The following is a 27,468-nucleotide window of genomic DNA, read 5'->3' on the forward strand; positions in this document are numbered from 1 at the left end:
AATTGGGCTTTGAAGTGAAAATTTTTGCAGTGGGCAGCAAAAATTTGCCGAATTCTGATAATATAATTCATTGAGTTGGAATTTTTTTGCCTGGCATTTTTTCGCGCTTTACTGATTTTCCACTGTATTTTGTGCTGAGCTAGCTTCTATAGTGCTGAGGTAAAACACTCGGATAGAATGATCTAAAACAAAATTTTCAAACTCGTTTTTCTCAAATTTGGTTTTTTTATTTGGCCAAAAAAAGAATGCTTGGAATTTTACCAGCTTTCTCAAGGCGGAACTGGTTTTGCAAAGTTATGAAGCAAGATAACACTCTTAAAATGGGTCAGCTTTTGTGGTTCAAAATCAAGAACGTAAGAGTAAGCAGAGTCAAAAATTGTAAGAATAACTACAATGGCCCTGTTTGCCTCCTTAATTTTGAAACAAATAAATTGACCCGCTTTATGGGTGTAACTTTGCTTCATAATCTTGTAAAACCGGTTCCACCGTTGAAAAGCAGGTAAAATTTTTTGTTTTCATCATTTTTTGGCCAAATAGCACAGAAAGCAATGAATATTCATTAAAACGCGAAAACGTGCGTGAGAAAAAAATAATCCAACTCAATGAATTGTATCATAAGAATTCGACACATTTTTGCTGCCTATTGCAAAAAATTTCACTTCAATAACCTAAACGTTGATAAAATGAGTAAACTTTCATTTAAAAAAAAACGTTTTGAAAACATTCAGTAGAAAGGTTTTAAACGTCACCCACCAAATTGCATGTCATTGAAAGGCAACTTCGTAAGAAATCTTAGATCTAGAATACTTTCCCGGTTTGACCTAAGAACGTAAAGTGGCTGTGGGATATTTACAGCATATATTTAAGCTAAAATTTGAAAAACGTCATTTCAATTTTAGTCGCCATTTTTTGTGATGACTGGCCGAAAATATTTCCGACAAAACTATATAATTATTTCAAGGTCATACGCAGAAAAAAATGAAAAACCTTTTTTTCTTTCATCATTTGCTTTTGCGAAATTCTGCGCTCTTAGTCTTGAAGCCAATTGAAAGCAGAACATATAATTTTATAATAATATAATCATAGATTTAGATTACCATGCAACACAATTGCTGGTCATAATCCTCAAGAAATGATTATTGTATAAACCTTAATGGCCATCACCACAGAATGAAAATTTTTTGTCTGCCTGGTTTCTTATAGTTTAAACAACACTTCAGAAACTCGATTTAAAAACTTTTAAGTGGAATGGGATGCTGGAAATAAGCATTTTACGTATTAGAAGGCCAAACGAGACATTCGTCTAGATGCCCACTTTTTGAACCTCCACAGAGGTTGTTGAAATGGCAGCATCAACACCAGAACGATCAAAGTGTTCACAAAGCCGAAGCTGTTTCGGAGTCCACGGAGAATAGTATCGATAAGAAGCCAGTTGAAGTCTAAATTTCAGACATTTTTCCAGTATACATTTTTCCGCGTTTCAATTCAAATTTGGTATTCTTTAAAAAGATAGAAGAAAGATACTGAAGCTTTAAATTGAAAGTCGTGAATAAAAATTAAGTACTCAGTAACAGTCATTTAAGCGAGTTTTTTCTAATAGGACGTTCGTGTTAGTCATGTGAGGAATATAGTTTTAGTTATAACTTAATTGCTTAAGATAGTATTGAGCTGGTTAACATGGAGCTGGTTAATGGAGCTGTTTTATCTATCCTAACAAAAATTTGTCGTGACTGGAAAAGGCCCCTGACCAATTTGGGATGACTTTACGGCTCCGGATCCGGGATTCTTTTGTCGCGTTCCTCGGCTCCCGGTTGTTCCTCCGGTCGGTCCAGTTGATGGAACAACTGGTCGTCTAGTTGCAGTTCCGTGTTTCACGGCTAAAGCCATGTCGCTTGTTCCCTGTGACAAAGCATCTAACGTCAACTAATAAAGTTCTAAACAAGACTGCTCGTATCAGGGCGAAGCCCTGAATGTTCCGACTGCCTTTTAAGGTTTATGGAGCAGCAGTAAAAACATAAAAAATTAAATGAAATGAAATAAAATGATTTTTTTTCCAAAATTTGAACTTTTTTATGAAAACCATCCCCCCCCACACGCCATTTAAAGTACAAGTAGATAGATTTCGTTCCTTGTAATAAATCAATTATGGCAAATAAGCTTCGTTCAACCAATTTGGAACGATTTATAAGTTGGGTTAAATCTCCGCTTACGCGTTAATAGCGCGAATTATATCGCGCGTTAATTGTACCAAATCTTTAAACCCTCATAACTTTACGAAAAATGATCACAGGTAAAATATCTTTTCAAATTTAGGCTCAGGACAACAATAGCTTTCGAATGATATAAAAAAAATTCCGTCAAAAATGGCTAGTTAAAAAGTCGAAATTTGTCTGAAGAAGAAAAAAACCCACCCCGAGCACAAATATTCCGTTACTTTCGCATCGAAAGTCGGAACAATTACGGCGCAAGTGAAGTTGATTCGTACAATTTAGTGCTATTAAGCGGCGCTGTTTTGGAACTGACATAAAAGTTCTCTATAATCTTTTTTCAGAATTCTTATCGCCCAATTGTTGCAATTGAAATTGAAACACAATTTTAGTCCACGATGATAAAACCAGAAACCTAACCAAACAAGATCTATTCTCAAGACTCCTAATTGATAACAAACAAGACTGCTCCTACATAAGGGGAAAAACCCGAATATTCCGACTGCCCCTTTAAATAGTTTCCAATAGTATTCGGTTAAAGTTTTTTGATGAACTTCAAATTTTGAGCTGCCAATCTCTAATATTAAGGCTTTAGTATATTATATAAATATAGTACAATTCTTAGCCATGCACTGGTTTTTCATTCAGTTAGAGAGCTTTTTATAGTGCAGTCAAAATGTCCAGCTCATAATGCATTTAATATAGGTGGTAGGTGCATTTTTTGTGAAGAGCGTACCTACTGGTGGAACCGATGTTTACAGGATCGTTCCCCGCTCTACAACTATCTTTCCACAGGTCCAAATAATAGAAAAACCATGCCAAGTATAAATGTGTCTCATTTTCTACGAAAGACGGTAACAAACGCAATGACACAAAAAAGAATAATTATGTTTCAGCATAGGTGACTGCAGAAATGAAGAGAAGTTCCACGAGAAAAAATTCTGTTTTTTTTTTAATTTCTCATTTAAAAAAAATTACTGGCACGATTTGATGAGAAAGATATGTAGCTTCGTGTCAGTTTTCCTTGCTCCACCATCGAAAAAATAGATAGAACTTTTGTGCTCGGTATTTATTCTCCAGATGAATTTCGAAATTTATAGAACAGTTTTTGAGAAGACTTTTCGAATCATCTGAAAACCTTTGATATCATGAGCACAAACATAAAGGAAGGACACTGATTTCCAGTGAAAAACACACTAGGATTTTCTTATTATGTTACCAAAGGCAATTTATATCACTATGTATATTTCACAGTGTGTAGAAAAATGAAGATTTAGAAACAAAAATCAAAAATCTTTCGACTTTTTAGCAGTTGATTATTTTTTTGCAATCACGAATTTTTTATCGATGTTAAATGACAGTGGCGCTATTCATTCTTCGCCGTGATACGAGCAGTCTTGATGCCACATTTTTAATGCCGCACAACTTTATTTCTCACCCTGGCCATGTAGCTGGACATCTCCATCTTCTGGTCAAAATCCTCCAGGCAGAAGTTTACATACAAGACATGAGGCTGGACCAGAAGAAACCAGGAGATCAGAATGGCAACAAAAGCCTGTGAATGAAATTCGAGTTGACAAAAGTGGCCAGCTTAATAGTTTTTGCGACCATTTTTTTAGTCAGCCCTGCTTAAGTTGCCAGTTCCTTTTCAAAAACTCTTTTCGTGATTTGTTGAAAAGATAAATTTGAAACTTCTCACAAAATTTCTGCAAAATTTTTTTGGCCAAATAATGTCCTTCTTAGGTTTTGAGAGACTGAGCAAAAAATACACTGACTTAAACTCAAAATTAAATGAATCGTTCTTTTCCGGTTAGCTCTTTTGCTGAAAATAGAACTTGACAAGTTTTGATTTATTTGAAAAATATCATTTTAAAACAAAAATTTGAAAAATAGTACCCGGTCGACCTCAATACAATAAAATAAATGTCATCCAATTCCATTTAAAAAAATCGAAAAAATGTTTATCATACATTTCCATGCATATGTTCTATGGAAAAAATGCTTATCATACAATTTCCATTACTTTTTTTGCATGCAAGTTTTCCACTGTTTCGCATATAATGTAGACGACGCACAAATTTTTTCTGCACAAAAGGAACAAGGTTCACACTGAAGGTTGTTTGTGACGGAAAAAGTGGTACTTTTCAGTTTTATATAATAAGGTCTTACCTAGATTTAACCAAAAAAAGTATTTATTTCGTAATTTTTGTTTTGTTTGGCATTTATCAATAAGTCGCGTAATCTGCAATTCCAATGCTTTTTATTAATTAACTATTAATATCATTTATCCACGAGGGATAGGACCAACATACGAGCTGTACAGCTCATCACGGCAAACCGCTGTTGTGCCCCTGCTTAAGAACTACATGCAATTTTTTTGGTTATTTTTCTGGGCTGGGTAATGTTGCCTCACCATCAACAAACGAGCCCGTATCATGGTGTGCCTCGAATATCCGACCTTTCGATTGAGAGGCGGAGAAGTAACCACTTCACCACTGCTCCCCAACCACTTTTTATCCTGGTGGCTTCTCATGTGAGAAGAAGTTTGGATTTTGTGCTTACGGGCATCACACAAAAAGCTCTATGGAACGAATGTTTTTCATACAATTCACAGTATGGAAAAATGTCTATCATACAATTCCATAGTGTGGAAAAATGCTTAAACTGCTGCCTTCATACAATTTTTCAGTCTATGGAATTTGGAACCTGATCTAAACTACATTTTATGATTGGATAAATTAGATATTTTACCACTGTAAAGTATTTAATATTAACCAATCATGATCCATCTAACTAACAACCCACTTATTTGTAAGTGCTGAAATTACTTGTAATTTCAGCACCAGAGAGATTTGAATTTAACTTAGAAATTAGTTGCCTCTCCAAGAGAACTTCAGCAGCCGCAATAAACCAGTATACCCTAGATCTATTGAGCCTAGCAGAGACTAGTTAAACAACCTGAGACTAGATAGTATAAGAGTAAGATTAGGATCGGTATTAGACTAAGAAGTTGCACGAATCTATCCGGCCGAAAATAAGATAGCGTGACGAGCAGACGGTGTACCCTATCCGAAATTACTCTATGAGTTAACCACTTCGGACCTAACTCATCTGGTGCGACCATAAGTCTCGAACAAGACCTTAATAGCTTAGAATTAACCAAAAATAGATTAGAATTTAGACAAACATTTTCAAAATGTTATACGACGATAATTTAATCGAAATGTCTCTACGACTCAATAGATCAGAGCCAATATTCCGAACGATAAGAGAACTACCCGGAATTGGAAGAAGACCTCGAACCAGAGACGACCTACGACAAAGTAGAAACTTACCAAATAGTTATATGATAGTACGGCAAAAGCCAACACAAACTTTTATATTTAGAATCTTATTAGCAATGAATTTAGATTTTCATTTGCAAACCTAATTCTTGAAGTCAATCTTCATGATCATTTCAGGCGCTAAACAAAATTATTAATATACAATAACGATTGATAAAAAGATCTCAGATCGTTTTCCTAAACTCTGCAGTAATATATAAAACATGTTTGGAAAATATTTATTGAAAACAAAAACAAAAATTAGTAGCATGACAATAAATTGTTAGTAATTATAAAATCAACTGTTGTCCCAGCTTTATCACCTAAACATAACAGCAATCATAAGCTCACTAAACATCATAAAAAAAAATCTAAGATAGCGTGACGAGCAGACGGTGTACCCTATCCGAAATTACTCTATGAGTTAACCACTTCGGACCTAACTCATCTGGTGCGACCATAAGTCTCGAACAAGACCTTAATAGCTTAGAATTAACCAAAAATAGATTAGAATTTAGACAAACATTTTCAAAATGTTATACGACGATAATTTAATCGAAATGTCTCTACGACTCAATAGATCAGAGCCAATATTCCGAACGATAAGAGAACTACCCGGAATTGGAAGAAGACCTCGAACCAGAGACGACATACGACAAAGTAGAAACTTACCATATAGTTATATGATAGAACGGCAAAAGCCAACACAAACTTTTATATTTAGAATTTTATTAGCAATGAATTTAGATTTTCATTTGCGAACATAAAATCTTGAAGTCAATCTTCAAGATCATTTCAGGCGCTAAACAAAATTATTAATATACAATAACGATTGATAAAAAGATCTCAGATCGTTTTCCTAAACTCTGCAGTAATATATAAAACATGTTTGGAAAATATTTATTGAAAACAAAAACAAAAATTAGTAGCATGACAATAAATTGTTAGTAATTATAAAATCAACTGTTGTCCCAGCTTTATCACCTAAACATAACAGCAATCATAAGCTCACTAAACATCATAAAAAAAAATCTTTTTCTTAAATTAATTTAAACCATTTTAAACTTAAATTCACTTAATTTAAAATCAGATCATCAAGGCTTATCCTTGGATCTTAATTAATTTTCTATTTCATTAAAATTAAAACTTGATCATCAAGGCCTATCCTTGGATCAAAAAGAACAATTTTGTTCTCCCCCACTCGCTTGGCAAGTGTCTAACGACCTCAAACGTCGATTCACTATCCAACCCTTCCAAAAACCCAAGACCAATAGAAAATTTTGAACAAAACTAATCATTCAAATTAGGATAAACAGTGAAGAACTTCGGTTATTCATCCTTCACTTGAACCCTCCTCTTACCAGACCCAGGATAAATCTTAGACTTAGTAAGTTTAAAATAGTATCTAACGAACTACTCGTGTTCTAATTATACCTGAACCTTGTGGATCGATTAACTATTCTCCAACCCTTGAACACAATCACTACCCCTAATTAAGATTAAGCAAGTTAACACCTTAGCTTATACTAGCCACGAGAAAGTAAAAAATCATTCTTCGGAATCGATATACTTTTCTCTCCAACACTGAACAAATAGACCCAGGTTAAGCTAACCAAAAAATCGTAAGGACTAACAGTTTAAGAAAGTAGAAATCAACTAACAACTTTTTGCATCCCTCATCCTAAACCTTATGTCATTTAAAAATCTAGGAAATAAAAAAACAATTGTTTTACACAACTGTGAAATAGATAACAAAAAATACGACCTTGTAATCACACCTCATACACAAACAGTTGGATATATTAGAACAAAACGACAAACAATAAAAAGAAAAATAATAACGAAACAAAGACAAATCACACGAATAAGATTTTCAAAAAATGGAAACGCATTTTCAGAATCAGAAGCCAGCAATTTAGATGAACTTTATAAATTAAAAGAATCAATTGATAAAAATTGTCCCATTCACAATCAATTATATTTTTCCGACTCAGAAACAACTTCAAATTCATCAAAAAGAGGAAAAAGAAGAATAAAAAAAATATATAAACACAAACCAGTACACTTGTATAATTGGAATCAATCAATTAGACACATCGATAGTTACATATTAACAGTCATTAAACAAAAAAAATGAGCAACACCCACACTCCGAGTGAAGATAGTCCAGATGACGACGATATTTACCCCTTCCTCGTAGATGCACCCGATAATAGAGGACAACATGATCTTTGCAAGAATTTAGTCCTCAATTTCTTTGAACACGGAATCAGCCCATGCAAAGCAGAGTTCCCAGATGTAAAAATGAAAAGACAAATTATTGATCATTATCTGAAAGATATATGTAATTTAACACAACAATACGGAATCTACACCGTAGAATTCAGTACACCAGACCCGAATCACCGCAAATATGTAATTCAAACAGACGATCTTGATTTAGAATTTTCAAAAGTATTCTCAGAATATATCAAAAGCATACAATATCATAACTCACAAAGAGCAAACTCCATATTTACTAATGAAGTTTTTGCAATAATATATAGTTATATTTCAATATTAGAAAACGAAATCCCAAATGTCTCTCCAACAGAGACATCCAAACATATAAGGGTACGTCATGAAATCACACTATTTTCAACTTTCCTACATATAATTAAAGAAAATTTCACAAAAGACGAAGTTTCACAACATACAAAACATGACTTACAAAAAATTTTGGCATGGTTTATAATAGATTATTTTACACATAATAAAGATTTAATTTCGCAAGCAAGAAAAAAATTCAGACCTCAAAATTCAAACGATGATACCGCCATCACATAACAGTCAGACTACGTTTGGGACCCCGAATGGTCACATTATGCATTCATAAATATCCCACAATCAATCTCAAGTCAAGCAATAAGTACAATATCTTATACAAGAGATTATGTACGAGTAGTACCATTAACCATTGATGCAACACCATTAAACTACAATACATTTTTACCTGATACGCGAAATAACAGTTTAAATTCGACCGTCATACACAATGAAAACCTTAATAGAACTAGGAATCTTACACAACAAGATATTCAAACACCATCACATTTCATAAATGAAGAAATCGTCCAAACAACAACAACTACACAACAAAGTATCTCACCGATACGTCCAAATTTAACAACACCAAGAAATACAAACACTTCACTAGCACAAGTAACCTTACAATCAACCGTTAAACCTTCGGTTGCTCCAAAGTATTCACAAATGAATTATGAAATATATAGACCCATGACAGTACCGTCAAAAACACGCAGAACGTTCACAAGAAACACTTTTGCGGAACACAATTATAATTACGCACATTCATCAAAAACAAACTATCCCCCACGAAAAAACGATAATAATCAGATAAGATCTCGATATTGGGATAACCCAATCACAACAACCAACTCAGTAAATTTTCAAACTAATTCACACCCTCCACAGGATCGTAGTGAAACTTACCCATTCTTTCAACAAAATAAAAATAAAAAGCAAGCACCTCATCATACGGATTACTTATCCTCTGATGATGATTATTTACAACCAGATATTTTTGCACCGTATACCCAGGAATATCACGGACAAGGAGTCCAAAAACCATATACGTATCATAGAATTTTTTCTCCACATCCAACAGATACACAAAACAACAACCAATACGAATGCAAAACCCAACTAATACACAATCTTTCCAACCAATTCAGCCACAAAACCCAATGATTACACACTCGTATCAACCAACTCAAATGCAAAATGAAATACCACTCCCATATTACCTTCAACAACACGAAATAACAAAAAATCAACTTTCAAATTTTTCACAAATGCCAAACGCCGCAGAATCACTACAAATGACAATGAATCCATACCTTATGGGTGGATCATCAATAAAATCAAACAAATTTTTAATGGTATTCACAGGAACAATTCCTGAATATTCTGTAGAAGATTATTTAAACGCAGTAACAGCAAATTTAATTTTAAATATAGGACCTGAACCAATTAATACACCACTACATCAAAATTGGATACATCGACGCACAGCGTTGCTACAAACAATCTTAGATGGTGCAGCCCAAAAATGGTTTTCAGTATTACCTATAGATATAAAATCAAATTGGAAAAGATTTACACAAGAATTTTCAAAAATGTTTGACTCCGAGAGAAATAAACAACAACAAAGAGTTTTATGTAATGAAATTCGCAGATTACCAAATGAAACCATCAATTTATTAGCAGTACGTATCGAAACACTAGTTCGAAAAGCATATTCATTAAATACACATGACTACAAAAACACAAAAATGACAGAAATCTTAATGATGACCTTAACACCTCAATTAAGGAAAATAGCAATAAAAAAGAGAGCATCCCATCCTTCCTCAGTTCGAGAGCCCGATCTAGATTTTCGAAAACTAGTAGACAAACTAGAGCAAGCGGAAATCACAATGAAACTTGAAGAAACAGAAAATCTGAAATTACAATATGTTAATCGAATCGAAACAAACACCACAAATATCAACAACATACAGGAATCAGATACAGACCTCGTTGAAAAAATCACTGAAATACTAAATATTTATGAAAAACACCCAAACTTTAAAGGCAAACCAGCTTTCAAAAAATGGTGTAATTTTTGCCGACGATACGGAATAGTATTTCTGAATGTAGACAAAAACAACAGGATTACCAAAACGAACCTCAAAAATATAAAGAACCAAATAAATCATTCTATCAATACATGAAGAAAGATCAATATCTACCAAACAAAAATGTATACAGCAACAACAGTTCAGGGAAACCACTTCCGAACAATACCAATTACACGAGAAATCAATCACCATATAACTCAAGTTACAGAGGAAGATCACCAGAACGAAGAAATACACAAAATTCTTCACAAAATCATTATACTCGACCAAATAGTCGAAATAATTACTCTAGATCAAATTCTAATCCAACACAATTTGTTTTTAGATCCAGTTCTCAATCAAACATAAGAACTAAATACTATCCAAACAATCAATCACGAAACTCATCATACAATAGAAACAGAAACTATTCAAATAATCGAAATAGAAGTTATTCGAACAACCGAAATCAGAATTACCCGAACAATCGATCAAAAAATAACTCATATAACAGATCAAACTATCACAGATCATAAGATAATTATCAAAACAGATCACGAAACAATTCACAAAATCGACATTCAAGTTATAATAATCGATATAGAAATTATTCTCAATCACCACATAGAAATAATAACCATTATAATATTTCTAAGCATCGCTACAGAAGTAGTACACCCAAACATCAAAGACATATTAACCAAGTACAATCAAATCCAGAAACAACATCAGACCCCCCAGGTATTGACGACACAGGAAATAATGAACTACTACTAAATCAAATAAACTGCGAATCATCAGACACAGAAAGTGATACAGAAAACACTATCTCCATAAATATGATAGCAGTCGAAAACGACTACGAACCTATTATATATGAACAACTTTTTTCATCACATATATATGAAAATCAATTGGAACTCCTTCACAATTATTATATCGAACCCATCCATACTACACAAACAACAGAAAAAACTAACGAAATTAACACTGTGAATAAACCCAATGAAAATGACAAAACAAAATGCTTGAACACAAATCACATCTATCAAAATATACAAAAAGAACAACCCAAAGAAAAAATTTGGACAATACCATTTCTTTTAGAAAGTCCAAGAAACAAAGAATTTCAACCACCAGATCTTGAAATTGATTTTTAATTGATTCAGGAGCAGAATAAAACATAATAAACATTCCCACATAGAATGAAATTAAAACATTACATCCAAAATTAACACCTCTTGCAACCTCCAGTAAACTAGCAACAGCACAAGGATCAACATTAATAAACTATGGAAAAGTTCAATTGTTTTTTCTCCCCACAAGAACAATGGAACAAAGCAAAATTTTAAATAAACCATTTAAACAAATAATTCATATCACTGATATTAAACACAATATCATTGGAATAACTATTTATATCGAAATATATACCAACAATCAATATCTTGAACAGTAAAATACTGATCAAAGATAAGTACACAAAAACAAAAAATACAGCCCTAACATTTTTTCAAAGATTAAATAAACAACCACCAATCTTTTCAAAATTTTATCCGATTTATAACCAACAACGAAAACACCTGAAACCACTATCAGGAACCATATACAACTTTTCAAAAAAACAAGTTCACCAATATGATAAAAATCAAAATAAACAACAACTCTTTATGTCAGACTTTGAATTCAAACCTATCCATAAGTTTTTCAAAATCACAATTTCATCCATAAAATATTTGAAAAATACAAATTCAGACATCATTTCGTTACACGTATACAGTAATACACCGTATCAAGTAAAATTACCCATTAGGACTTTTAGGATATTGCGAAACCAACGCTACAATTTCACCAATACATGAAAAAGCATACCGCGTAAACAATATACTCCAATTATTAGGTATTTGTCAATCCACAATTCTTAACGAAGATATATCCATAAATAATATAATAAGTAATGAAAAAAGAAACACAGATTATTTCACAAAAACCCCATATTTCAAACCTACATTCAACATAAATAACTATACAGAGGATCAACAGACATTTTTAACAATGTTTAACTTCCAACATTCACAAATAACACAAGACGAATTTGACAATTAGCAAAACAGCTAATAAAATATTCATCAGTTTATGCAACATCCAAATTTGATGTTGGCAAAATCAGTTCATCACTACATCTCCCGTTAAAACCTGACGCAGTTTTCAAAAAACAAAGAGCAAGTAAAGTACCAATTCACTTACACGATAAAGTGAACAGATTACTCGATATTTTAGAGCAATACAAGATTATCTCACCGGTAAACAAAGAAGAACAACCAAAAAGTAACACATTTATCAACCCTGTTATCATCTTAGCAAAAGGAGAATCATTAAAAATAGTTTTAGACGCTAGATATCTTAATTCACTAATAGACGAATCAAAATGCAATTGGCCTATTGAACCAATACAAGTCATTTTAACAAAAGTAAGCGGAAAATACTTTACAACCGCAGATATGAATAGTGCATACAATCAAATGCCACTAGATGAACAATCACGACGTTTAACACAATTTGTAATTGGAAATCAACAATATGAATTCAACCGCCTATTCTATGGAATATCCATAGGACCAGCAGCATTTTCAGCTTTTATGAGCAAAATTTTTAGACCACTAATACTTAAGAAAAACGCAATCACCTATTTAGACGATGTTTTTATGCAATCACAGACAAAAGAAGAAATGTTTACAAGTTTAGAACACTATCATAAAATACTTCAGAACAAAAATCTTAAAGTCGCCCCCAATAAATCACACTTCTTTTTAACACGAGTTAAATTCTTAGGACATAATATAGAAAGAAAGACAATCACTCCATTAAAATCACGCATTGATACTATCCAAAAACTTCAACCACCAACAAACAAAAATAAAATCCAAGAATTCCTTGGAATGTTGAATTTTTTAAGCAAATACGTTAATAAAATGCAATTATACTTAAGACCATTCTATAATATACTCAGACAAAAAAATAATTTTGAATGGAATACAGAACATCAAACACGATTTGAAGAAGTTAAAAAACTCCTAATTGAACAAATTTCAAATACAATTCCAGATCCAAATCAACCATTCTATGCAATGTGCGATGCTTCAAATTTTGGCATCGGCGCAGCATTATTACAATCACACAATGGTACAAATAAAATGAACCTTATATCAGCAAATTCTCGATTATTCACTCAAGCAGAGTTACGACTCTCAACTCTAATGAGAGAATGTACAGCTATAATTTATACACTTACAGAATATGAATTTCTGATACTTGGATCGAAACATCCAACAGTTCTATTCACAGATCACAAGCCAATCATTTTTCTCTTTACACAAAAGTCAAACCCAAATCACCGAGTTTATAGATTTCAATTAATTCTAATGAAATTTCCAAACTTACATATAGTTTGGACTGCAGGAAAAAATCTTGCATTACCAGACACATTAAGTCGAAATACACCACCTGAATTGCTTACACGAAAAACTACAGTTGAAATACCCAAAAATATAAAACTTTACCTTGCAGAAAACGAAACATCACCCCGACTAGAATGCAAATATGCAGTAAAAACCGACATTGAACAATCACAGATAAATAACCTACAACACTTTCCACTTTACTTAGATTGCCAAAATAACCACTACGAAGTTGATCTACTTGGAACATCAACTTTTAAACCAATTCCATACTCACAATGGATAAAAAATAACACCCAACAAAAAAAAGTAAAACAACACTCGCATAAAAAAGATCTTTTTCCACTAATTGAAAAAGAAGATTTAACTGATAAAATAAATTTATCAGGACCACAAACAAATGATTCAAAATACACAATAAATCAAGTTTTTGACCTCCATGACCCACTTGACACAATTCCTTTATCTAAATTAGAAATTGAAAACACTTTTCTTCCCCCAACAGATAAAATTACAATTAATACCTTGAAACAATATCAAAATCTCGACCCAGTAATTAGACAACTAAAATCATGGCACAAATATAAAACTAAACCCGTAAAAGCAGATACCACAATTTTAGGAAATAAAACACTCTTCCGATATTTTCGAAAATTTACTAATACAACAATTAATGAAAACACAGACCTTCTAGAATACCAATTAAATGAATCTACAGTTCCCTGTCTCCCTTTAAATATGATTCTCATAGCTTTTAACATTTACATACACAAAACATTAAGGACACTCTGGATCAGAGAAAACATATTCAAATTTCATACAAAATTTTTATTTCCCAAATGCAACAATTTGGATAGAAGTACTATGCAATGATTGTATAGTATGTCAGCTAAATAAACCTTATCCAAATCAAAAACAAATAGCACAAAAACAAGATTTTAAAGGACAAAGTTTATACTTCAACCATCGTATTTCATTCGATACAAAAGGACCAATTTCACCATCATCTGAAGGAAACTCCTACATTATGGTAATTGTTGACGCATTTACACATTATGTAGCACTTAACCCAGTACCACATTGTAACGCTTATTACGCTTACACAACACTTTATGAACACTGGATAGCCAAGTTCGGACTACCCGAAATTTTAGTTACAGACAACGGTACAGAATTCATAAATAATGAAATCATCACACTATGTCATTTATATAACATCAAACACAAACCACGTACATCTCACGCACCTTGGACAAACGGCTTAGTCGAAGGTATGAACCGTTCACTACAAGAATATCTTAGATGTATCATCAATGGAAATGATACAAGATACACCGAATGGTCAGCAGATGTAAAACTATTTCCCTTAGCATATAGCTCACAAATCACGACAACTCTAGGAATGTCACCATACGAAATGGTTTTTAATCAAAAACCACGTAAACCAATTATATTTACAGCAAACTCTCATAAAAATGCACAAAGTCATTGTCAACCGAATAAAGACTCAATTTGTTATAACCTACCGTTACACACACATGATGAAGATCATTTTCATCACCCACAAATTCTTAAATTAGCCTCCGGTACACACATTGAATGGATTTTAAATAGAGATAAAAAAACACAATGAAATTTACCAAAAAGTAACAAAAAAGTTGTTACAAAGGCAAAACATTAATGAACAAATAAATTCACGTTTTACACCAGCCTCCGATTTAAAAATTGGAACATTTGTTTTAATACCTAATTTTAACACTCAAAGAGGAATTTCTAAAAAAATACAGCCCCTTCGTAAAGGACCATACCAAATAATTGCCAAACCCACTGACGTAACATATAAAATCACCGACTCAGAGCAAAAAGAAATTGTTCAACATCGAAACAATCTATTACCTTTTTACCCAAAAGAATACGCACTACGCGAACTAACTCAGTTATATTATTTCACAGGTTTAAAAGTTATTCAAAATAACCCACATACGGAAAATGAAACAAAAGAACAACATGACATTCACCTCGAAAACCAAAATAAAAAATCAACTACAACGAAAAATAATACAAAAAAGCTAGATCAAAATATACCTCAAAAAGAAAAGAAAAATAGAAAAATGATAGAAAAAATTATACCTCAAGAACAAGTAGACAAATCAGAACATAGAGAGTCATCACGACTTAGAAATCAACCAGGCAAAAACTGCAAAACATTCATCCCACAACCTAAAAAATTAAAGAAAGTTGAATTTCAAAAACAACTTTAATTTTAAAATTAATAATCTTTGCACCTCTGAAACATTTTGAACTTTCATTTTTCAAAATAACATGCTGACCAACACGCAGCGATTCTAGTTCAAAATCAGCCAATAGGATTCATTCAATCCGTCACCTTCTATAACTCTAACACAAATCAATTAGACGAAAGATATTAAACTCCAGGCATATCTATAACTATAACTTTACGACCTCCAGGTCAAAAATAAGCAAACCATTCCAACTTGAAAACTAAAATATATATCACCATAATATCATAACCCTCCCTTATCTAATAACCCAAAGATCAACAATATTTCCCCAACTCACAACTCAAATACCCCCCAAACAAAAATATTAAATTAGCCTAAAAAAAGAAAGACCCTATTAAATTAGCCTAAAGTATAAAAATCTCAAAAATATCCCAGATCACTTGACAAATAAAAATAAAGAAAAAGAAGACCTCCCGAACACCATAAAATTCGCCCCCAACAATTTTTCACAAAACTCAACCCACTTGTCAAAAAACCAATAAATAATTCGACCACACTTGAAAATTGCCTCAAACAACAAAAAATATTCGATCAAGAAGCCATTTCTTAAATGCTCTTATCTCGATCAGTCAACATAATTCTCAATATTTTCTTAAACTTTTTAACAATATTTAAACTTTTATTCATATTTCATTTTGATACCTTTGAAGCTTTTGTAATAATCTTAATCATTTTTTGCAATATTTTTCTAATTTTCTATTCCATATTTGAACTATACCTCCAACTTTCAAAAGCCATTGACCATATTCACAGGTACGAGTCACAAAACTTATCTAAATGATACGAACCATTTTTAGTAGAACAGATATTTTTTTACTATTTGTAATTTTTGTAACATTTCTATCATCCCTCATCTTGACGATATGTAAATGTATAAAGAAAGCAATCATCACATTCGCCTTAGCAACAATCCTCCTAATTTTTTTTCTAGAAGAATACCACAATAAACATAAGTTTTTTCACTAAAAGAAATAGATCAAAAACCATCAAAAATTGCTAACCAACAATCACACAGTCAGTCTTCACCGACATCATCCCAAGATAACCCAACACCACCTACAACTACCCACAACCCCCAAACATCTACACGAATTTCTTTTCAAGATAACCCATATACCTTTGAAGAACGACACGCTCGCTTATCTGAACCACTAGAACCAGTTCAGCGACAAGCACCTCTAAGTGAACCAACATATAACTTATACCAACACTACCACAAGAATTAAGTAGAATACGAAATCTTAGTCAAAATCAAAATACAGTTGAAATAAATAGACAAATTATACATCCTCGACGAAACAGAAATTTTCAAACCCCCCGAGTTCATTTTGATATACCCCAATCCCCATCACAAAGTACTCCAGAAAACCCAATTGGTATATTACCAGAAACCCCTACACTTCTTTCACATTGTAGCACCTCAAGTCTACCCTCAGATTACTTAGGTTCAACACCAACATCTGAACAAATACGTGAAAATCCCTTTAACCCCCCAAACCAAACATCACGACTACCATATTGGACAACACAATCATTCACACAAGGTGAACCCAATTTAGTAAATGATCCAATAGATATTTCTACCGATACAACAACATCATCATCACTACCAGAAACATTATCACTACCATCAACACCATCAATAAGCCAAATTTCACCGACACCTTTCCCTTTAAATTTTCCAAATAACCTCGACGCTAGATACCGAGAACAATCATCAACAAATATCCCTCTAAGATTAGACTGGAATACATTCACAGCACCCCCACCATTATTTGGACAGCACCCAGAAAGTAACCGACTCTACAACTGGGCACTTAATCGATTACAATATAGACAAGGTATCCATGAAGACATTCGTGACCATAACATCCAAATACTCCAACAAAATAGTTTACAATTAAAATTTGAAATCACGGTTAAACTAAACAACATTGCTCAACATCCCTACCCATTAAACCCACCAAATATAACAGCTCAATCACTACCACCACCATTTATAACAACTGAAGTGATATATAAGTACGACAGATATACCAAAAAGACAATTGGTTAAATCACATTTAATAACCCATATTCAGGATTATCATACACATGTATATTCTAAAAAATTTAATTTTTCTCCAACTCCTTTTTCTCATAATCTCCGATCAAAACATAAAACCTTCTCCCCGCACAGGACCCCAAGACTTATTAAAAACACATTACGATTGTGAAGAAAATGAACAAAAAACACTACACAAATATGCAATAAATCAAGTATCACAATGCGAAACAGAACCACAAGCTATAGAAACTACAAATGTAATAGCGACACTCTATTCAAAAGCCCGAGCAACAACAGTTATAGGATATAAATTCACAGCAACATTTTCCGAAAAGAAAGTACATTGTTCACAAGTCTCAAATGGAAATAAAAACCGACTTGACCACGAATCATTCTACCAAAGTAATATCGAACGACTTTTACATCTCAATCCCGACGATTGTAAAAACGAGTTACTCAGACTAAATATCACAAGAAATAAAAATACAGACAGAAAGTTAGTATATTTCCAAGTTTTTGCAGATTCTGTACATCAAGCAGAACTTGAAAGATATCAACGAAATATCAAACTAGACGAAAAATACCCATACAACGGCGCACACGGAAGATTAACTTATGACATACACGATAAAAACTGGATACCACACATTGGTATAAATAACCCATCAAACTGCAAAGCAAACACAAAAAATAAAGGATATCAAGAAATAATGTTTTTCGATTGAAAAGTACAACTCGAAAAAATACAACTCACACGCGATTTATCTGACAACACAATGATCTATCAAGGAATTAGATTACCCTGTAAAAACTATCAAGGTTATTGTGACCCTGCAACACGAACACAAGCAACAATTGTTTGGTTCCCCGAAGACACATGTACAACATTTCAAGTAGCAAAAATACACGCCCGAATGATAAAATTTCACGAGAAATATTTTATACAATCAATTCCATATGAACAAGTAAATCCATCACGAAAACAAAGTACTGATTTTAGAAACATTCACAATATAGAAAATAAATTAACACGTTTTCAAATTTATCAAGAAACAGAACTTGCAGAAACCCACTTCACAAAACACAATATTCTGAAATCTTAGTGGAATACGAAAAAGGTTTCGACATGACCACTGGAAAAATAAAAATCGACCCATATGCCACAAGTCATCCTCTAAACGAAGGAACATCATACATACCAGTTAATTTTCAAAAAAGTAATGGTCAACCTGGTGGACATCTAAGGCCACATGACACTAGAAGCACACGTTTACAAGAACTATCACTAATGAATAATTCTTATTTTGGTAATATCCACTATGATATTCACTTAGATATGAAATTAGACTATACAATTAGCCGAATTTTTCAGGAAATGTCACTCTCTGAATTAGAAACACTTCACCAACTATGCGAATTAGAACGAACACAAATCTTACAATCACTTGCACTAGCAGTATTAAAAATACCCTATGCAGGATATTTACTATCAGGAAATAGATCAAATTTTTTAGACTACGAAGGAAACATTTTATGGTTTTATACCTATACCAAAAAAGTATCACCACTATATGTTTTTGAAGATAAACGATGTTATAAAAGAAACCCTATCTTTTATAAAAATAAAGTACATTTCGTTGACTCACTTTCAAGACGAACCTATTTCTGGGATATCGCAGTCCCATGTGGATCAGAAAATAGCCACAATGTAGTACAACTGAACCCTGATGAAGATAAATATTACCTTTTTACCCCATACCCCACATAAATGCAATCACTCAAAAAATTTTCACCAGAAAGCATTAGAGCTATTGCTCGAAACCCAAATATTGACTTACAATCAATTGGAATATATTCAAAATCCGATATCCAACATCACATTAGAACACAACAATTCCAAGAATTATTAACCCAAATGGACACTATACAAAGACAATCAATTGACCAAAACTTACGCAAACTTGCCGAAACCGAAGGATTTGCAGATATCTATACACAAGATTATAGCGGATATTTTAAAGACATTAAAGACTATATATATCTAAACGGTGAAAAATACCGACCACAAGATATCTCACCTAAAATATTTTTAGCTTTGTCACACTAAAAAATGAATTACTCGATTTTCTAGGATGGCCCTATTACATCTTAGAAAAATTAACTATTTTATACGCAATGTTTAACTTTATAAGATTTCTTTTCTCACTCTTAAAAGGAATCTATAATACATGCGCTATACACACACAAGTAAATAGACAAGCAAGTGTAGCACGCATACTATTTGCAGGCTTTTTTGGAATTTTTTCATCATCAATAAACAAAATTCTTTTAGACGCACAGATAAAAGAGTACAATACAAAAGTAGCAACAAGACAGAACACGTACGACGAAGAACATAACAATATAGAAATAACGCCTACAGCACCACAGTTACCACCCCTACCACATAGCCATCCATTATCCCTAGTCCCACGAAATTTTCGAAATTTAGCAATAACACATAATCCAAATTTTAGACCAACCATATCACCAAGTCCCATACAACATATAATGAAACATCATTCACAAGATGAAAACACATATGAACAAATTATCGAACAACCCCATACCACCGCTTTTCAGTCTCAAATTAATAATTTTTTTAGCCCACGATGAGCCGACAACTTGGATCCCTACACCGCTCAAATTTCCATCCAACCAACCTCAACACTCCAATTACAATAATTCCACTTTTTGCTTTCCCGCCACCCGATTTCCCAACTATTAATATATCATCAGGCATGAATTCAGACACTAATTCAAATATTTCAGTTTTATACTCCATTTCACAACTCAATAACCCTAATATTGAAACCCCTGATGAATTTGCAGACTCTGAACCATCTCCATCCAATAATTTTCAAACCAACTCCTCAATTTTTTCAACACCCCCTTTTCAACCAATCCCACCAAATAACCCACTCCCATCCATTTCTACACCCTCTTACGCTTCACAAGTCACCCCAACCTACTCTTCGTTTCATTCAGACCGATCATCCAATTCTCCAGATATTCCCCAAATCTCCCAAGAACTAGATAATTTTATCACCCTACAACAACAACCATTACACCTTGACACCCCCACTATAAATCAGATTTCTTCCACAACAGAATCCTCAAACCCACCTACCCCTACACCCTCTTCAGCTTATACCGCATCATTAGCACAATCATCCACTTCCACCGAATCATCAAACAGCACTAATAGAGCTTATCGCACTTTCAAAAGAAAATTCCCAAACCATCCATTCCCAACAAAACCAGGAACAGCCCGTGAATATATTAATCATCCAAATCACACTAACACGAAAGATTTTCTAGCAATCACCTTACCTTCATTTCCACAATATACTTTAAACACTCCTCATGACACTAAAGACACACGTAGTTTTGTAGATGAATATGTTTTAATGCCTACACTTCATTGGCCATCATATTATCATTTTACTAATCCCCTTTGCCTACCATTATCTAATACTCATATCGATATAGAAAGAAATCAAGATATGCTATATCGACTCACCACACCATTAACACACAGACAACTTACTTATATAGGATATAAAAAGTCACTAAAAACATTCACTGCACCCCGAGCTAACGAATTTACACTAGAATATTACGATCATAACATCATCCGAACTTAGCAAGACCAATTTTTAGATGATGATCGCTTCGCTAACCCACAAATCACAGAATAATTCTTCATCAAAACACCATATGTATTTACACTCAATATATTTGATCGCAAATTTGACTACGTCATTTCTGAAGCACTAACCGACATGCAAGCTTACGAAAGTTTTAAAGAAAAATTTCAATTATTTTCACTAACCTTCAACTTCCTTACAACACATGAACGCGATTTGCACTGCTCACACGACATTATGTTACGCACTAAACAAACCCACACATATACATATTGTCGTTTCATACAAAATCATTTTGATCTACACACTCCATCAAGACATACACACCACCGTTTTCAGTTTATTAACTCTAAATACACTTCACCATTTTTTCTTAACTTCACATATTGCATAAAAGATACTAACCTTCACGGTATCCTCCGCAATTATGATCCCATAACCCAAATGTATATATTTTGTCCCATCACGAAGACCCTTAACGCAGAAGAATCCAGACCCTTCCTTATCCCACATGAATTTATCCAACCTATAGAAATCCCAATATTAGAATTCATCCACAACACTAAATACAATCACAAATTATATAACCTCATTCAAAACACACCTTATGAGTTTGCAGTTGGCACTGAAGAACTAAAAACTATTAAAGCACTTCAATTGCTTTGGCCACTGCTTCAAACTAAAAACATCATTCGCATACTAGCAAAATTACTAACAAATTCCGAAATCATACACGACATCTTCCCCCACGGTTTTTTCCCCGACGACTAAACAGGTAAGTATAATTTATACATATTCTTCACTAATAAATTTAAAATAAATACTAACCATTCTTTATTCATGTCTCATTTAGATTTTTAGTCTTCATCCCACGATCATCTGCAAAAATCAGAAAAGAAAAATAAAAAATAAAAGACTTGTTAAAATTCTTCTAAACTCTATTAATATTTTGCACTAGATAAACATAATAAAATTCATACCAATGTAGTAAATTCATTTATAAATTGTTTCCCCAAAAGCAGTAAATTTAGTAATGATGAAAATTTGTAACTTAATTTCTCCCCAAAACTGGCAGTAAAATTAAAATTCTATGTAGTAAATTGATAAGACAAAAATGCAGTACTAACCTTTTGATATTTTCATTCACTCGCACAAGAATTCTATCCAAACTCGCACAGCTCGCCCACGAAGAAATGTTTAAATAATGAATTTCACTTTCAAGTATTCACACTCAACAACTCTAACACACGATAACAAGTTTCAAACTTTCCTTTAACCCGGTTGGAAAGGAATTATATACTAAACAAAACTAACTAACGCAGCTTACTAAACACCACAAATCATAGAATAACAGCATGACTAAGAAAAGAAAACCAACGGTACCCAAACCGGATTAACCCAGTTTAAAACTGGATAATTTATTCTTTTACAGACTATTATAAAGTCTAAGAAAGAAATAATAAAACACAAAAAAAAGTCGAAAAACAAACCCATACCAAAAACAATTTGATTTTTGAAAAAAGGACACAACCAACGAAACATAAGAAAAACCACCACAAACCCGACATAAAACGTTATCACATAACCGGACCTCTCATAGAAACCGCACGAAATCATACTCCCACTCCTGGCCTAACCCACCAGAGAGGACGTCCTGAGCATGCTCTATAGCCGGTCTAACCCACCGCGCTACATCCACGCTTTGTGACCACACTTCTATTTTTAATAAGAGGTACTCAAGGGTGAGTAACTCTTCAAAATAACCGAACTAAAACAAAATGCTTTTGTGAAAATAACTAACCAAAATCATAACTAAAACATTGAAGTAATAAAAATTTTATAAAATGTAAATTATACCTTGCAGTTTATAGATCAGCATACAACAACAAAGACGAACATCAAAAGACAAAATGATCCCACTACACTCGAAAAAGAATGGCCAACCACAACCAATATGCCGTCCACAGCCACAACTCAAAGGATTTAGAGTACGACTTGACTTCGCAGAAAAGGACTTCATTGAACTAGACCAATGACCACCTCGATGTTCAAGTATACGTACAGATCCGAGTAACAAGGCGTCCCCTCCATGCACAATCTCCACGCCATTCCTAGACGAGGTCGAACACAAAAAGAAGTTCTCTACATAAAATAGAAAAACCTGTCATAGCAAACCATTCTGAAATCAGATTGATTTCGTTGGGAAACACAGTCGTTGTCACAAGAAGACACAACGATTGGTATCCATCATTCCAGCGTCCTGGAACTTCTCTAACAAGAGAAACCGGATAAGAATATGATGTTCGCCAAATACCAACGTCCATCATCCATCCTTTGAATTGCAGAAAGACAATTCTAAAAAACTCTGTAAAACCCGGATGGGTGGAACCTGATCTAAACTACATTTTATGATTGGATAAATTAGATATTTTACCACTGTAAAGTATTTAATATTAAGCAATCATGATCCATCTAACTAACAACCCACTTATTTGTAAGTGCTGAAATTACTTGTAATTTCAGCACCAGAGAGATTTGAATTTAACTTAGAAATTAGTTGCCTCTCCAAGAGAACTTCAGCAGCCGCAATAAACCAGTATACCCTAGATCTATTGAGCCTAGCAGAGACTAGTTAAACAACCTGAGACTAGATAGTATAAGAGTAAGATTAGGATCGGTATTAGACTAAAAAATTGCACGAATCTATCCGGCCGAAAATAAGATAGCGTGACGAGCAGACGGTGTACCCTATCCGAAATTACTCTATGAGTTAACCACTTCGGACCTAACTCAAATTGTACGACAAGAGGTTTTTCCATAGTATGGGTTTGTGTGATAAGCATTTTTTGCCAACCAGGGTAGTCAGTAACTGCTCACATAAATTTTTGAGCGTATAAAATGAGATAATATGAGTACTTCTGAGCGCACCGAGGTCGCTAGTTCGAAGTCCATCATGGTTGGCCACGTAGCCCGAGGATAAGGCAACAATTTTGAACCTACAAAACTCAACCAAAAAATTGAATGTAGGCTTAAAAGTGGTTCGCCGTAAAAAGCTGAACAACACGTCTGTTAATCCTTTGCCTACTAAGTAAATTGTGCTTTTTCTAATCTGAAAAAAAACGGAACCTTAGGTTTTTATCTACTTTTGTCAGAAGTCCGATCCTTGAGATTGTATTAGACTTTCCAAGTTGCTTGATACACTTGTAGTACAAGAACGCACAAAATAGAAATACCGACAGGTTGAAAAGGAGTCGAATGTATTTGAGAACATCTTCATAGGAATAACGCCAGCAGCTCAAGCAGTAGATACCATCCTAAAAATAGGTTTTGTTAGTTATAACAAAAACATATCTTTTTGTGAGTAATATCTGTTTTCGTGAATAATCTGTTTTTCTCAAGTTCAGATTGAATTAATCTGTTTAAGCGGTAGAATAAGACTTATAAAGCATTCTTATCAGCGAAAGATCGTCCACGATTGAAAAAATCTCAAAAAAAATCTGAAAAAAAAAACTGAGATTAAGTTGTGAGACAAATTTGTTAAATACTAAAGCGAGTACTCATCGTTGCAAGTCGTTGATTTTCAAAAATCTACAGACATAAAATAGACCTTCAGTTGAACGAAACATTTCCTGAAATGTGTAAGCTTTGAACTAACTGGACTAATGTGTCATCAAATTATCTAAACGAGAAGGCTTACGTATTCCTCGACATTGATACCATAATCAACCATTAGTGCTCCTGGAATAATAAAAGTTAGAACCAGCACAGAAGTGTAGAACTTCTTGCGATTTGGAGTATTCAGAATAGCTTTCGCTTCCTTTCCCCGGGCAATCACAATGTATCTTTCAACAGCATTAGCTAGCAGCATCATCACTTCAACAGCGGAATAAATCGTATAGTATGCTTACACTTAGTGGTTGTATGATAGGTGTTGAATAGAGGTTATACTATGATCCTAGAACACTCGGGTTGAGGTCCCGCTCAAAAACCGCTCAAGATATGGGCGGTTTGAGCGATTTTCCAGCAACATTTGAGCGGTTTGGGCGGTTTTGAGCGGTTTATCTAAAAAAAAACGCTCAAAAATTGCGCAAGATTTGAACGGTTTTTGAGCGGTTTATCTATAAAAACCGCTCAAAAACCGCGCAAGATTTGAGCGGTTTTTGAGGGTTTTTTTTTAAGATAAACCGCTCAAAACCGTTCAAACCGCTCATTTTGAAGCAAGATTTTGAGCGTAATTGTCTAAAAAAAACCGCTCAAACCGCTCAAATCTTGCTTCAAATTAGGTGAAAAATCTCGACTCGGGCATGCATATTATCACTAAGTAACGTCTTAAGACCCGTAAGGTCAACGTTACTGTCAATCGATATGCCGCCTATAGCCAGTGGCTGGCGTTAGCATAGTGATTTGAAATTGGTTTGACTTTGATTGAGAATACTATGAAGTTGTGCAAGTGCACGCATGGTGCAAATAAAAACCGATTTGGGCTATTGCGAGAAGCGCGAATTAAGGCTAGAGGCTGGAACAGCGAGAGAGAGAGAGAGAGAGACAGAGGCAAGAAACTACACTGCAAAAAAATCATGGCGAGACAAAGACCATCGAGAAGCGGACGATGAGCGAAGGATGTTTGAAAGAAGCGCATGGGGAGAGGCCAATTTGTTCGTATTACTAAGGAAACAAGGACAGCGGTAACTTAACCCGAAGTATCCTCATCATGAAATTGCCAATTTTACTTTCATCGAGCTGTGAAAATTGACGTTTGACGCGTTTATGAAAGAACCGAACGGAATACATAAAGAAGATTCCCTTTATTCGGATGAAAACATCGAGACAATGAAAGTGTGGAACAGTTTTTTTGGAACTTGGAAGATTATCGATTTAACCAAAGAATGCGACTTTGGTGACATATAGGAATCTATTGCAATAGATGTTTTAAAATTCAACATGAAGAATGAAGAGATGAAAATACAATTGTGTAGTGGGGGCTTCCCAACTCGGGAGGAACGAATTTAAGCCAGGGCCATCAACTAAATCGGGACAGAGTGAGCGTTTTGCCACGAGAGAACCGGTAAACGGAAGGAATGGGCTGTGAATATCATTTGCAATAGACGAGGTAGCCGAGGGCAACTTGCAAGATATTTTAAGAAAGCAGCAGTTGATCAAAAACCTCAAAATTGTTGTCGTCGTCGTGTTTTTTTTTCAAACTTCAGATTTACGTTTGTTCCGTTTTGCGAAAATACTTACATTCTATCTATTTGATCAATTGCTGCTTTCTTAAGTATTTTCGCAAAACGGAACAAACGTAAATCTGAAGTTTGAAAAAAAACACGACGACAACAATTTTGGGGGTTTTGTGATCAAGACAGTGATAAATAAAGATGAACTTGAAAATGGAAAATTGTAAGACATCAAGCTGGGAAAAATATGATGGTTAACCGAGTTCAATTTTGGTTGTGCGAGCCCAGTGTTTTTTGTCTTGCCAGGAAAAATGAACAAATGGACTTGAGAGACTGGAACCTGATCTAAACTACATTTTATGATTGGATAAATTAAATGTTTTACCAATGTAAAGTATTTAATATTAACCAATCATGATCCATCTAACTAACAACCCACTTATTTGTAAGTGCTGAAGTTACTTGTAATTTCAGCACCAGAGAGATTTGAATTTAACTTAGAAATTAGTTGGACTCTCCCGAGCACTTCAGCAGCCGCAATAAACCAGTATACCCTAGATCTATTGAGCCTAGCAGAGACTAGTTAAACAACCTGAGACTAGATAG

At 33.8% G+C, this 27,468-nt stretch overlaps 1 long non-coding RNA gene across 1 annotated transcript; it reads right to left on the reverse strand.

Annotated features, from left to right (window-relative positions):
* Positions 1–1,822: 1,822 nt before the first annotated feature.
* LOC134855101 (uncharacterized) lies at positions 1,823–24,883 on the reverse strand. Its single transcript, XR_010164449.1, has 3 exons — positions 24,832–24,883; positions 3,646–3,762; positions 1,823–1,899 (listed from the first exon to the last, which is right to left on the reverse strand). It is a non-coding gene; the product is annotated as an uncharacterized LOC134855101 (long non-coding RNA).
* Between the last annotated feature and the right edge of the window lie 2,585 nt (positions 24,884–27,468).

Source organism: Symsagittifera roscoffensis, chromosome 10 (assembly GCF_963678635.1).
Source record: "Symsagittifera roscoffensis chromosome 10, txSymRosc1.1, whole genome shotgun sequence".
In the NCBI taxonomy this organism is placed as follows: Eukaryota; Metazoa; Xenacoelomorpha; order Acoela; family Convolutidae; genus Symsagittifera; species Symsagittifera roscoffensis.